The sequence below is a fragment of the Centroberyx affinis genome, unplaced genomic scaffold (assembly GCF_046629955.1).
Source record: "Centroberyx affinis isolate AG114_WGS23_722 - 3 ecotype Tasmania unplaced genomic scaffold, CSIRO-AGI_Caff_v1 ptg005081l_1, whole genome shotgun sequence".
NCBI lineage: Eukaryota > Metazoa > Chordata > Actinopteri > Beryciformes > Berycidae > Centroberyx > Centroberyx affinis.
In genome coordinates this window covers 126013-138631 of record NW_027282514.1, presented here as the reverse complement: position 1 = coordinate 138631, position 12619 = coordinate 126013, and positions in this window count along the sequence as shown.

The following is a 12619-nucleotide window of genomic DNA, read 5'->3' as shown; positions in this document are numbered from 1 at the left end:
AGTTATACAGCAGTCTCTGAGACTGTGAACCAAACGTTTTATCAAATAGAGTTGGTCTCACTGAAACTTACAGAAAATTATTATAGAAATTCTGACAGGTTTGAAACTCAGTCACCTACACGTCATCAATGAGATGGTGAGAAACAAAATATACATGGCTGTGCACATAGAGGCAAGGGAAGATATATGAACCCTCTGCCTTGCTTTCGGATGTTTTACATTTTAATATAGATAAAGCATTGTGATATGACAAATTCTTAAAATATTCAAACTTTTTTTAATTACGTTTTGTTTCTTGGCTTTCTTGGCTGAATTCCAAGTCTCATATTCGCTGTGGTTGGCAGGCTGGTCGGCGTATGAAGTGAGACTGAGGTTTATCATCATGCGTTATGATGGGAAAAACACCAAGCTTTACACAGCCAGAGACATCGCACATCACTGGGTAAGATTAAATTTTTTTTTTTCCCAATACAAAACCACAGATATTGTAATCAGGACTGAGTGAAGAGACTGACCTGAAAATATACTGTATACTGCTATATGAATAAGATAAAGTAATATTTGAATGCACTCAATTAATCTTTTCATTCTGATGTTCCATAGCTGAATTTCAACATTATCATTTATCAAATTAATATTAATTTAGATATGTTATATAATATGAATAATATATCATTTATATAGCAAAATGATTGGCATGCTCTTCTGGGGTGCTATTCTCACAAGATTTTTAATTTATAATAAGATTTAATTTGATTAATGATCCATCATGCCTTACCACAAAAAAATCAGAAAACACTCTAGGAAACATCTCTAACCCTGAAAAACACATCAAATCACAACACTGTCCACACTATCTATCCCACCTAGCGATGCATTTTAACAGGTTGAACCTGTATAACTCAATGGTTGTGATGCTTTCCTCTGCTGTTTGTTGCTCCTGTAGCTCAGAGAGGAGCTGCCATCCAACATCTATTTATACAGAGTGTCTGTGTTTGAGCTAACCAGGTAGGAACAGATTCCAAATTAGTAGTTACATAATGCAAAATGCTTGTTTGTTTCACATTAACAAATTTTGTACTAAAGGCATACTCTGTCTGTCAGTGAAGAAAGCCTTGGAGAAACATTCCATGATGAGAAGCTGGTAAGTCAAAATGGGAATGATCCTCATAATGGAGTTTAAACTGGATGGTTATGATTTCTGTGTGTGATTTAATTCATCTTTTTTATTCTAGTAGCACTTTGTAGTGAGTCTTATGTCTTTTATTCCTCAGGTGCGGTGGGCTAACCCTAATGTTAACAGGTAAGGTGTGGTTCAACACATCATTCCCTTCTTCTTGACTGGAGTTGATGATTTAGCTTGATGTTCAATAACCTGATAGTGGCTGGGCGATATGTCGGTCAACTAGGTCAGATCACTCTATAGTTTAAAAACATATTCTTCTCAACACCAGATATATTACACACAAACATGGGATCACAATTACATACTTTGTCAAACTTGACAGACAACCCCTGTCAATCAGAAAGTATTACCCAATCAGTGGTGGAGGAGGAGGGACTTCCCTCTGCAACGGTGTAATTATCCACACGTGGGAAATTAGACTCCTCCATACACAACTGATTGGGTAATGTTTGCTGACTGACAGGTGTTGCCAGCTTTCACACATAGTAAATGAAAACTATAGGAATGACTCTGAGGCACAAACCAATGACTTGATACTAATGAAACAACATAAGGACAGTATGGCACAGCAGCTTCCTCTGTCTCCCCTGCAGGTTCGACTGCCTGGTTCATGTGAATGTGATCCCCAGCTTAGATGTGGCTGATGTACAGACAGAGCTGCACAGTGATCTTCAGAAGGTCTACAGAGCACCTAACGGTCTGCTGCAGCTGATGGCTGACCCCAACAGCATCTACACCACCCCTGTTGGTATGGAACAATGCCTTATCCCTCTGTCTGACCCCAGCAAGGTCTCAGTGGCGGCCTTAGCTATGTTTCACCCGTTTCAACTGAAACGGCCCCGCCCTCCCACAGGGCCCCCGACTGACATGCACGCATTGAATAATTCACCCACTTTTTATATATATGTATATATATTGTGGCGAGCTGTGGTTACTTCAATCAAAGATAACGCACCGGACACCGTTTCAAAGCTACCAGCCAGCTTTAATTGCAGTTAGAACCAGTTAGCAGTTCAATATTCACAGCAAAAAGGTAGGCAGGTCATTTCTTTCACTACAATCATTACTAACGGTGTCAACTAATATGAACTAGTAAATTCTCAAACTAAAGCAAATACACATAATTAAAATAATCTCTATAAGCAATTATTTAGGGTTAAATAATCCTACCAGGTCAACAGTGCATGAATAACAAGCTCTCCAGGCCTGACGTGAGCTGTCCACGGTGCTGAATGATCACGAAGCCCAATTCAAATGAATCACGATAGGGGTTGTTTACAATGTTGTAAACAACCCCTATCTGTGTATATTTAATATATTGAAGTAATGGCTACGCCTCCGTTTCCCCTAAAATACAATATATACTAGATATATAATAGATTTTAGAGATTCAGAATTTCTAAAATACAATATATACTAGATATATAATAGAGTTTAGAGATTCAGAATTTCTAAAATACAATATATACGGGGAAACGGAGGCATAGCCATTACTTCAATATATCAAATATTATAGGCACATTGCCAAACGTGCTTGTGCAACAAAACGGCACAAAGAAATGAGCAATTAAATGATAAAACAATAACAAACTATAAGGTTTAAAAAAAACAAAAAAACATGACAGGCTCTTTCGATCATCGTGAATTTACTGCATGGAATCCTTGGAATGCGCCATTACGCAACGCAGCTCACGTTTCCTACAGCTGACCTTACAGTGTTATATAGTGTTAAATCATAGGAAATAACCAGTATGGATAACATTTGCTAAATGTGAAATATTTGTAGATATATAATGAGCTCTGTCCATTAAATCCTTTTGGGGATGTGCTTTACGCACAGATGTCCCATGGAAATACAGAAGCACAATATTGCGCAATTAATCTTTCAGTTTATCCACAGACAGAATATCTCACGTTTCATGACCAGGAGCTCTGTCTCATCACACTGTTGTTCTAAAGGTATGCCATCATATGCGTGAAATTACTTTACATGGAGTTTTGATGGCGCTGAGTTGGTCAGTGGAAGAAAGGAGGAGAAGGAGAGGGAGAGACTTCACATCTGTCTACCAGCGCCCTGTAGCTCGTCATACTAGTGTAATTTGTGGGTATGTTGCAGGGAGAAAATTGGAAAAAAAATATTTTGGTACAATACTCATTTTTTAGAATTCTGAAAAGGCCTTTACTATTTTGCATGGTAACGTTGTGTGTTTGAGAGAGAGAGAGAGAGAGAGAGAGAGAGAGAGAGAGACGCATCTTACTATCTGAATAATGCGCACTTCAAATAGCAGGAAAATACTGCGCCAGACTTTAGACCAGGTTTTTGTTGGTCAATGGCGCAATCGCTTTCTGCTGCCTCAAGATAGCAATGCGCCAACAATGTGCCTGACCACACCTCATTTTAAGACCAACACGCCCATGGGCGCACAGATGGGCGCAAGTAGTACATTTGCTATTTAAACAACGTGGGCGCTGGGCGTGAAAATGACAACTGCGTTTCTATGTTGAGCTGTCCATGATGCTGAAAGTGCACATCATGCATTTAAGTTGAAGTCCGAAAATATACCATTATTGATGCAAACCAACTTGAATCCTCGCTTTTTTTTCTCTTTTCTCTCTGTTTTTTTTTTTTTTTTTTGCACATTAGCTCTGGAAACGGGCCCCCAGATGCTTAAGGCCGCCTCTGCAAGGTCTATATCCATTTTGCTGCATTCAGTGGCTGATATTGCATCTACGGTGTTCACTGTCAATAATGAAGTGCCCTTGAGCAGTTGGCATTCTTGCGCTCTGACCATTCAAATGAAATTAATATCACGTCATGTCTTGTCATGTGAAAACCTCAGAACTCATTTGCTCCTCTATGGGTAGAGAAAGTCTTATAAGCGTTGGGCTTAAAAAACCTTTCAAAATCTCATTGGATACATTTGAAAATGCATGGCAATCAAGCAAAAATTAAGGCTTTAGTTTTGCTTTAGTTCCTGAAAAGTTGGCATTTTGGAGGAAAAGGGTTTTCACCAGACAGTGACGATATGTATAGAGGACAATGTATGTGTTTAGGAAGACTACAGGGAGCTGAAGTCCACATCATCCCCGCCCAGCTTTGGTTCACTCTTGTCTATTCTAGTACATTTCAGAATACTTGATATAAGCAAACTACAAAGCGTACGATTCCCATTCTGACACGTTTTAGACCAAAGTGCGAGTCTCAGTGTATTCCTTGGCCTGATTTCGGGGGAAATTCAATTGATAGAACTTAAACATATTTCTGTTTTCCAGACTACACTACCAACATCTGTTCGAGGCGAACAAGGCACAACTCCCTAATTTGGAATGTTCCAAATACAAACTTTCCATGCAAAGCTAACATTGCTGTGACAATCGCTCATTTGAACATGTTCAGCGATGACCCCAACAGCATTAACCACTTGGCATGCTAGTAAACCTTCTAGCTAACGTTGCACCATGAAAATTTATAGCAATAGTTATGGTCTTTGGCTAGTGTACACTGTCAACCACTAGAAAAAAGGCATAATCATTTTGGTACGCTCCTTACAGTGAAGAGAGGCCATTAAATGGGAAATGCAGTTCCATAACTGCACTTACAGTAGGCTACTACAAGTCTTGTACCTGAGCCTTTTCCAAAAAGTTACAAAAATCTGCACACCTCGCAATTGTTTGTGTGGGTGCCACACAATGATTTTCAACACAATCTATTGCTTTATTTAGTTAAATGGCTATGGAAAATTGCACTATCCACCGAGCTGCTAGTAAACCAGTTACTTTGTCTACACTGGCTAATAATCTTCTCTCCATTTCTAGAAACTTTCCCCATTGCCACTGCCAGTCCCCCTGTGACAGAGTCTTCTGCTGCCACAACCCCAACCTTTAACACCACAACGCCACCTTCTACCTCCTCCACTTCCACCACATCTAAACCCACAAGTACCACCATAACCACCACCACGACCACTACCAGCACTACCACCAGGACCACCACCAGCACCACCACCAGGACCACCAGCACCACCACAGGAACCACTACCAGTATCACAGCCTCCGCCTTCACAGAAGCCACTGGGAATGCCTCAGGTCAGTCTTTTAATATACAGTCATATAATCAATCAATATTGTTTCAGACAATAATAAAGAAAGAACTCAATTGATGAATATTGCAGAGGTCACATGATTATTATTCAGAGCTGTACTGCATTGATCTGACCAGTCATGCACATTTGATTAATAGCCATACAGAATGATGGAAGACTGGTTTCTCCACAGTTTGTTTTGTCTCTCTCTGCTCTGCAGAGCTTTATTTTGAGGTTAAGGTGAACGTGTCCATAACAGGGAAGTGTGACCCAGAACAGTCTCTCTCCATCTGGGTGAGTCTCACACAATAGAACGACTCTTATATTTTTAGGGATGTGACACAGATTTGGCTCTACCTGCCTCGGAATTGGCTAGTGAAGCGGCAGTGACAGAATACACCTTGTGCTGTTTAACATAATGTAAAATGGTTTGATGTATAACCAGGGTCAGAAATGAACGGGGGCTCAGGGCAAAAATGTCCTTGAAAGTTTATAAACTGTCTGTGAAATTTTGCCCCTATAATTAGGAGTACCCTCTTTTGCATTTCACCCTGTTTCACCCATATTTTTGTTGAAAGATTGAAGCGTGAATGCCACTACTGTCCCCTGTGGGCCACCGTAGGAGAGCCTATAACCAGGGGATCCTTTCTATTTCATTCCAGGCGAGAAAGTGTTACAATTTCAGTGTTTATTTGCCAATATGCAATGCAAATGTATGGCTTCATACTTCAATAAAACTAAAATGCCGCTAAAATCATATGAAGGGTGCAAAAAATACACTCTGAAAAGAAAATGTACTTCACACCCTGCGCATAACCCAGTTTTCTAATCAAACATCTTAGTCCTTTTAATCTCTGGGACACACGATGCTGAAACCCTCTGACTCTTCACAGCTCAACGCCAGTCTACCCACCGATGAGATGATAGTGCTCAACTTCCAGCTGCTGCCCAAGACTCACAGGTCTGTAGTCTAGGCTGCTACACCATCAACACGCACTCCATTTACAGACATATCAATTATACAGTCTGATACACCATGTGAACATATTTAGCTCACTAAACAAGTGAGCGGCTCAATGAGTTATTGATCTCGCTTGCAGACATCATCCCAACCAACAGTCAAACATCTCTATGTCTGAGGGGGTAAGTGAACAGAAAGAGATCTTGTAAAATTGCGTAATTCAGATCTGAAAGTGTAAGAAATTAAGTATTTATACAAGAGTGATGTCTGTGAGATGAATGTATGATCTCTTTCACAACTTGATTTTAGGAGTCTTACAAGCACCATTGAAGCTGTATAAATTAGGTTTCAACCGATATACTGTAGATTTCTGAGGGCCGATACCGCTATTTTTAGACTGAAGTCGCTGAAAGCCAATATTTTGTGGCAATATTCAATATCTTTACATTTGACCATTTTCATGTGAAAAAATGACAAGGATTCATTTTATTCTTGGCAGGGTGGAAAAGTCTCTGAAACAGCATTATGGGACACTAAAACTCTCTGTTGAAATCCAGACTAATGATTTTAGTAATGACTTTTAAAAGGAGAAATAATTTGTGTAAAGAAAATAAAACTTCATTGCAGGTTTTGCAGACTCTTTTTTATGTAGCTGTGGTCAGGGAGGAACGTCCATCTCATTGGCAGTGGATGACATGACTGGATGATATAAAATATTTAACAAAAAAATAATATCTGTCTAATCCCAGTATGATCTACTGCTACTTGCTTTTCACATTATTCAGTTTGATGCTGTGTTAACATTTTCATTTTTTCCCAGGTGTCCTCATACAGAGATTCAAGGTATGGAACATTCAAGTATAAAACTAGCCTACAATTTCATTCAGATCATGAACAAATGAAACAGGAGAAAAATGAAGACATCAAGGGAGATGGACAATAAGGCAGTAGTGATGCAGTGTTAGTATGTGTCTGTTTAGCTTTAGGCCTTTTTCACACTGCATCCATATTTAGGCCAACACAGTGCAGTTTGATTCACTCAATTTTTGTCTTCTGATTAACAATACAATTGAAAGGTTTCATTCCAAAACACTATATATCCATTTTGGAATTGGAATGACTAAAAGAATTAATGACAATTAGTATTTTGATGCCTTAAATTCATCATTAAATATTTCCAAAACACAAATAATTCCATCATCAAAAATGTAACTAGTTTGTAAGCAAACCTCTCTAGATGACTAACTATAATAGTAACTCATAACATGCTTTGTGCAACCCATAATTCACTTTCATGCCAGCAAAGATTTAGTAAGACTAGGCATAATTTTTTCCAGATATTGGATATCTCATTTTGTAATGAAACTCTTGCAGAGAGAGCTGTGTTTTCCAGGTCCAGGTCATGATGTCGCCATCAGACACGCAGGAAATAGAAGAGCGGATACGATACCTGCTGGAGCTGCCCTACAACAGCGGCTCCATCACCGTGGCAACACAGGACATTCAGATCAGCCGCATTCGTAAGTGAGGCTCAGGCTCTGTGAAAGATCACATGGCACAGAAGTGGAAATAAAATGTGGTGTTACTTTTGATTCTATATATTACTATTTGAATTACAATACTAAAATCGAGATAAAATGTGAAGTCTCAAGTCTAAATGTAGAACACCAAGTCAAGTCTGAACATGTCAAGAGTCTAGTATCAATTTAACATCTTAAAGAAAAGAAAATATCTTGGACTTTTCAATGCAATAAGGTTTTAACAGGATAAAGAGCATCATGAGTTTGATTTCTATAATCAGTTTCAACTTCAATAGATTCAATCATTCCACACAAATTCAGAAAACAGAATTTAAATTCAGTCGTCTGGTGGAACAAATCTCATGATTTTCAATGTAAGTCATTTACACAAACACAAGATCTTTTGTCAAGAGTTAAGAAACCTTTTCAAGTCAAGTCTCAAGTCTTCTCTTCATGCATCAAGTCAAGTCTCAAGAAAATAAAATTGTGACTTGAGTCTGACTTGTCTCTTTCTCCATCTCCGTCACTGTCGCCCCGCTTTAGTGATACTTCAGTGCAAACCTCACACCCACCAGACCAGAAAAGGCCTGTTTCAGTGGCCCGCCACCTCAGGGCAAAGGAACGCCAACCGGCCGTGTCCAGGAAACCCCGGCCGCTACGCCACCAGACACTGGTGAGAGCTGACATCATTCATTCAATCATTTTCTCTACCTGCTTGATACCTTTACAGTACCTCTACAGTTACTTACTTCTCTAGTACGACCCCCCAAAATTTTCTCGCGAGACCCTTGGCGGTCCCCACCCCCAGGTTGAGAACCACTGTGTTAGGGCTTTCAGATGCTGGCAGATGAAACCAGAGGCTGGTGTTAGAGCTGGGAGCTTCTTCATGACAGTATCAAGAGTTTATATATAACTACTGTATGTTGACATGAGATTCTACCTGCACACATTTCTTAAATCAAAGTGGACTGTCAGAGTTTGCTATAAAGAAACCTTAAATCTCTCCTGTGCTCTTTGGCTTTATTACTTGCTTTTCAATGCTGGATATCTGGTGAAGTTGATACTGTATGTCTGCTAACTATGATCAATAATCACTGAACTCACCTGCAGACAAATTCGTCATACAAATCACATCAGAAAAGACCTTTTGTACGCAGAGTCTGATGTATCAGTAAATACAGGCCTAGAGTGTTGATTTTGTCTGACTGTGTATTTACATAGCTATGTTACTGAGTTCAGGACCCTGTCTGTGTATTGATTCAGTATGACATTACATATTGATGGCTGTTCATGGGCGCTGGGAGACTGTGTTGTAAACGCATTGATCAGGAGGTTGGTGCGGCTAATGAGTGGAATTAATAGCTGGGCGATTCCCAGGATCAATAGCCTCACAGCTGTCTCATGATCGCATAATAAAGTCTGTAGTTCAAGATACATTCATACTTAGCTGATGCTTTTATGAACAGCCATCTACAGCACAGTGAGTGAGCAGGTAGGAATTCAGTATCTTGCTCATGGAAACTTCAAAAGGATACGTGGCTGTTGATTGGCTGTCGGGGGAATCGAACTTGCGAGTTCAGTTACATGGGAAAGTCTCGTAAAGCCTTGACAATCCTGTGAACCTGTAGATAATAGAAGTTAAGTATTAGCCAGTGACTGACACTGTTCGCAAGTAATATAAATCTCTTCACTGTAATAGTCAAAATAAACTTTTATAGCACTTTTCAGTAACAAAGTGCTTTACAGGCTCAATAAAGTGCTTTACAGAGTCAAAAGAGAAGACAAAGAAAAGTGGAAATGGCATGTGAACACACAAAAAGTAATTACAGACCTAAAAAAAACATTAAGGCAGGGACAGGAAAGGGAGATGATGAGAACTCTCTAGGATCAAGAGTAAGACAGGATATATAACTCTTAAAATAACAAATAAAACAGAAGGAATAAAACACAACATTATACAAAAAGCATCTTCATAAAAGTACGTTTTGAACAGGCTTTTGTATAATGTTTGACTCTGCCTGTCTGAACAATTCAGTGATAAGTGCCGCTCTGATATTGAACAGTAAGCTGTGCCTCAGTACCCACTGGATGCCCCCGGACCTGGAGGACTGCCCTCTAGTGGTGGAAATCATCCCTGATCTGGACCATGTGGACGTCACTGCTGGTCAGTTACACATTGCAACCATCTAATTTGTCTCTCAGAGCATATTTCTGTTTGCATTTTCTGTTTGCATTTTGTAGTTGCCAGTTTGATTATTTTCCTGATAATCCTTGCTACTCTGGTGCAGATCAGAGGATTAGGACTTCATGGCATTCATGAACTGAATTGAGAATGCATGATAAACTCCAATTCAATTCCTGGAGTTAGAATGTGAATGTCACCCAGCTCTAAGGAAACAGAATTGGAATTGAATTGGAGAGACAGAATCGAATTCCATGAAATTCCACTTCTAAGAGAGGTTGTCTTGACTTGCTAAACATTATAAATCAAACATTATGAATCAAATAAAAGACACTTCAACAAATCAAATACATTCAATCATAATGTGCGTATTACGATTACGTTATACATCAAATACCACCTGAAAGGAGCCTTCAACATTTTATATGTGGTAAGAAAAATAAAATAAAATAAATAAATCCACAGATTTCATAAAAATTGTAATTGATGAGTTCATTCATCAATTGACCCCAACCCTGGTGCAGCCTACATCATTTTACAAGTGTCATATTTTTTATTTCCAGAGAACGCGCTGGACGTGGTGGATATGATCCAGAGTTTACTCAGTAACCACTCCACCCTGAGCTACCAGGAGCTGGTCACCGTTCTCAACAAGCTGAAGGCCATCGTCAGCCTCAGTGTGGTCACACCACAGCTGGGCGGAGCTCTCATCAACATCATCTCTGGCATACTGGAGTCTGACAGCGACCTGCAGCCTTTTACCAACACGTAAGAGTGGAGAAAGCCATTAGAGATCCAAATGGAGGCTTTTCTGATGTGGCAGCTGTCTGATGTCTCTCTACACCCCCCTTCTTTTCTGTTTTTCTTCCTCTGCAGTATTCTGAACATCACGGAGGCAGTGGGAGACAGGATGTCGGGCTATGAGGGCTCCTCCACCCTCGTTGCTCCGGCCATCGCTCTCTCAGTGGTGGATGTAGACCCTGGACAGTTTGGCAGTCTGACTTTTGGAGTGTCATCCATCCAGGGAAGCTTAAAGCCTGAGGTTCAGAGTATCAATATGTTCATATTACATGAATAGAGTGGAGATTGAGAAGGCACAAAAGGTTGCAGGTTGAGACGGTGGTTAGAGAGACTCATTTTGATTCCTCTGGGAAAGCACAGAGGAAATGGGCTCTTGAACTTGATTATCTTTAATGCGCTGGTTTCTAGCCTAGTATGGAGGCAAAGATGAAGGGAGTTAAATCCATGGGCTATAGTTCAGTGCTGAGAAAAAAAATAGTTAGGGTATCAAGTGATGATATTAGTGTGTAGTATTGTAGCTGAGCTAAACATACAGGGAGCCTTGATTTTGATAAAAGGTAATTGTTTTTTTGCATAGATTAATTTATATTCCGTCATATTTTTTTGCAATTAAACTAACATCAATAACATATTCCTGTCAATCAAAGTCTGCACTGAATCATTCCCTGATATAAACCAATTGATGACAGCGACAGAAAATCACTTTGACTGATGCTGTAAATTAAAATATACTGTACATGCTGACCCCTGAGTTTAAAATGCATTTCTCTGTGTTGTAGATTTTCATCAACAAGTATCCATTCAACGGCACAGTGGCCTTCATCTCCCTGCCGTCCGTCCTGCAGCACAGCTTCCCTCAGTACAGGCCGAGCCAGACTCCGCCCAGAGTTCAGTTTCAGTTCTATGGCATCCCCATGCTCTTCAAGGTATGACAAGTTGTCTTTTTTTGTGTGTGAATCTTTTCTTAAAACACAAACAAAAACAAACAAGAAGGAAAAAGACATTCATTTCAGGTCAGGTTTGAATAGTATGACCACTCTCCACTCCTGGGTCTATTTTATACTTTGACGGGAATATGAAGATGCATATAAACGCTTTTCCTCTGAAGTGATTATAATGGGATATGAACTAGTATCTGGTAAACTCTGCAGTAATGTAGTAAAGTTTTCACTTATGCAAATTAAACTCACAGGAAAAACTTCAATGTTATTCCCCTTTAACCCTCCCCCCTCCACCCCAATGAATAATATAATAAAAACCAACACATTTTGTTATTATTTTCAGAGCAGCCAAAACGGGCAGATCCTAAACACCTTTGTGGTGTCAGCCAGTGTGACCAATGCCAGCGCTCCAATCAAAAACCTAGATGAAGACGTCAAAGTCACGCTCTACCATCTCATACCCAACACAGTAGGACCAGCTGTCATTTAAAAATACTATATGGCTAATCACTGATGAAGTAAATCAGCTGCAAACCAACAGCTGCACTACTATCAAAATAATAAATTAATGAATGAACAAATAATCAGTCGGTAGCCTTTGCTTAATAGATATATTTTCCTCTTTGTTACAGCTTAACAAGGATGTGCAGTGTGTGTACTGGAACTTCAATAAAAACAGTAGGTCCTAATTTAAATCAAACTGCCAATCTTGTGAATTCTGTATGGATTGAGTGAGGCTAACTGAATGAATGTGTGTGTCGCTGTCCAGATGGCCGCGGAGGCTGGGACGGTTACGGCTGCAGGAAACACAACAGCAGCTCCAACTACACCACTTGTCTGTGTGATCACCTCACACACTTCGGGGTTCTACTGGTACATATAAAAAATACACTGTTGTTGTATTAGTTTCCAGGAAAGCACTCCTTGCTCCTGTAGTAGTATCAGT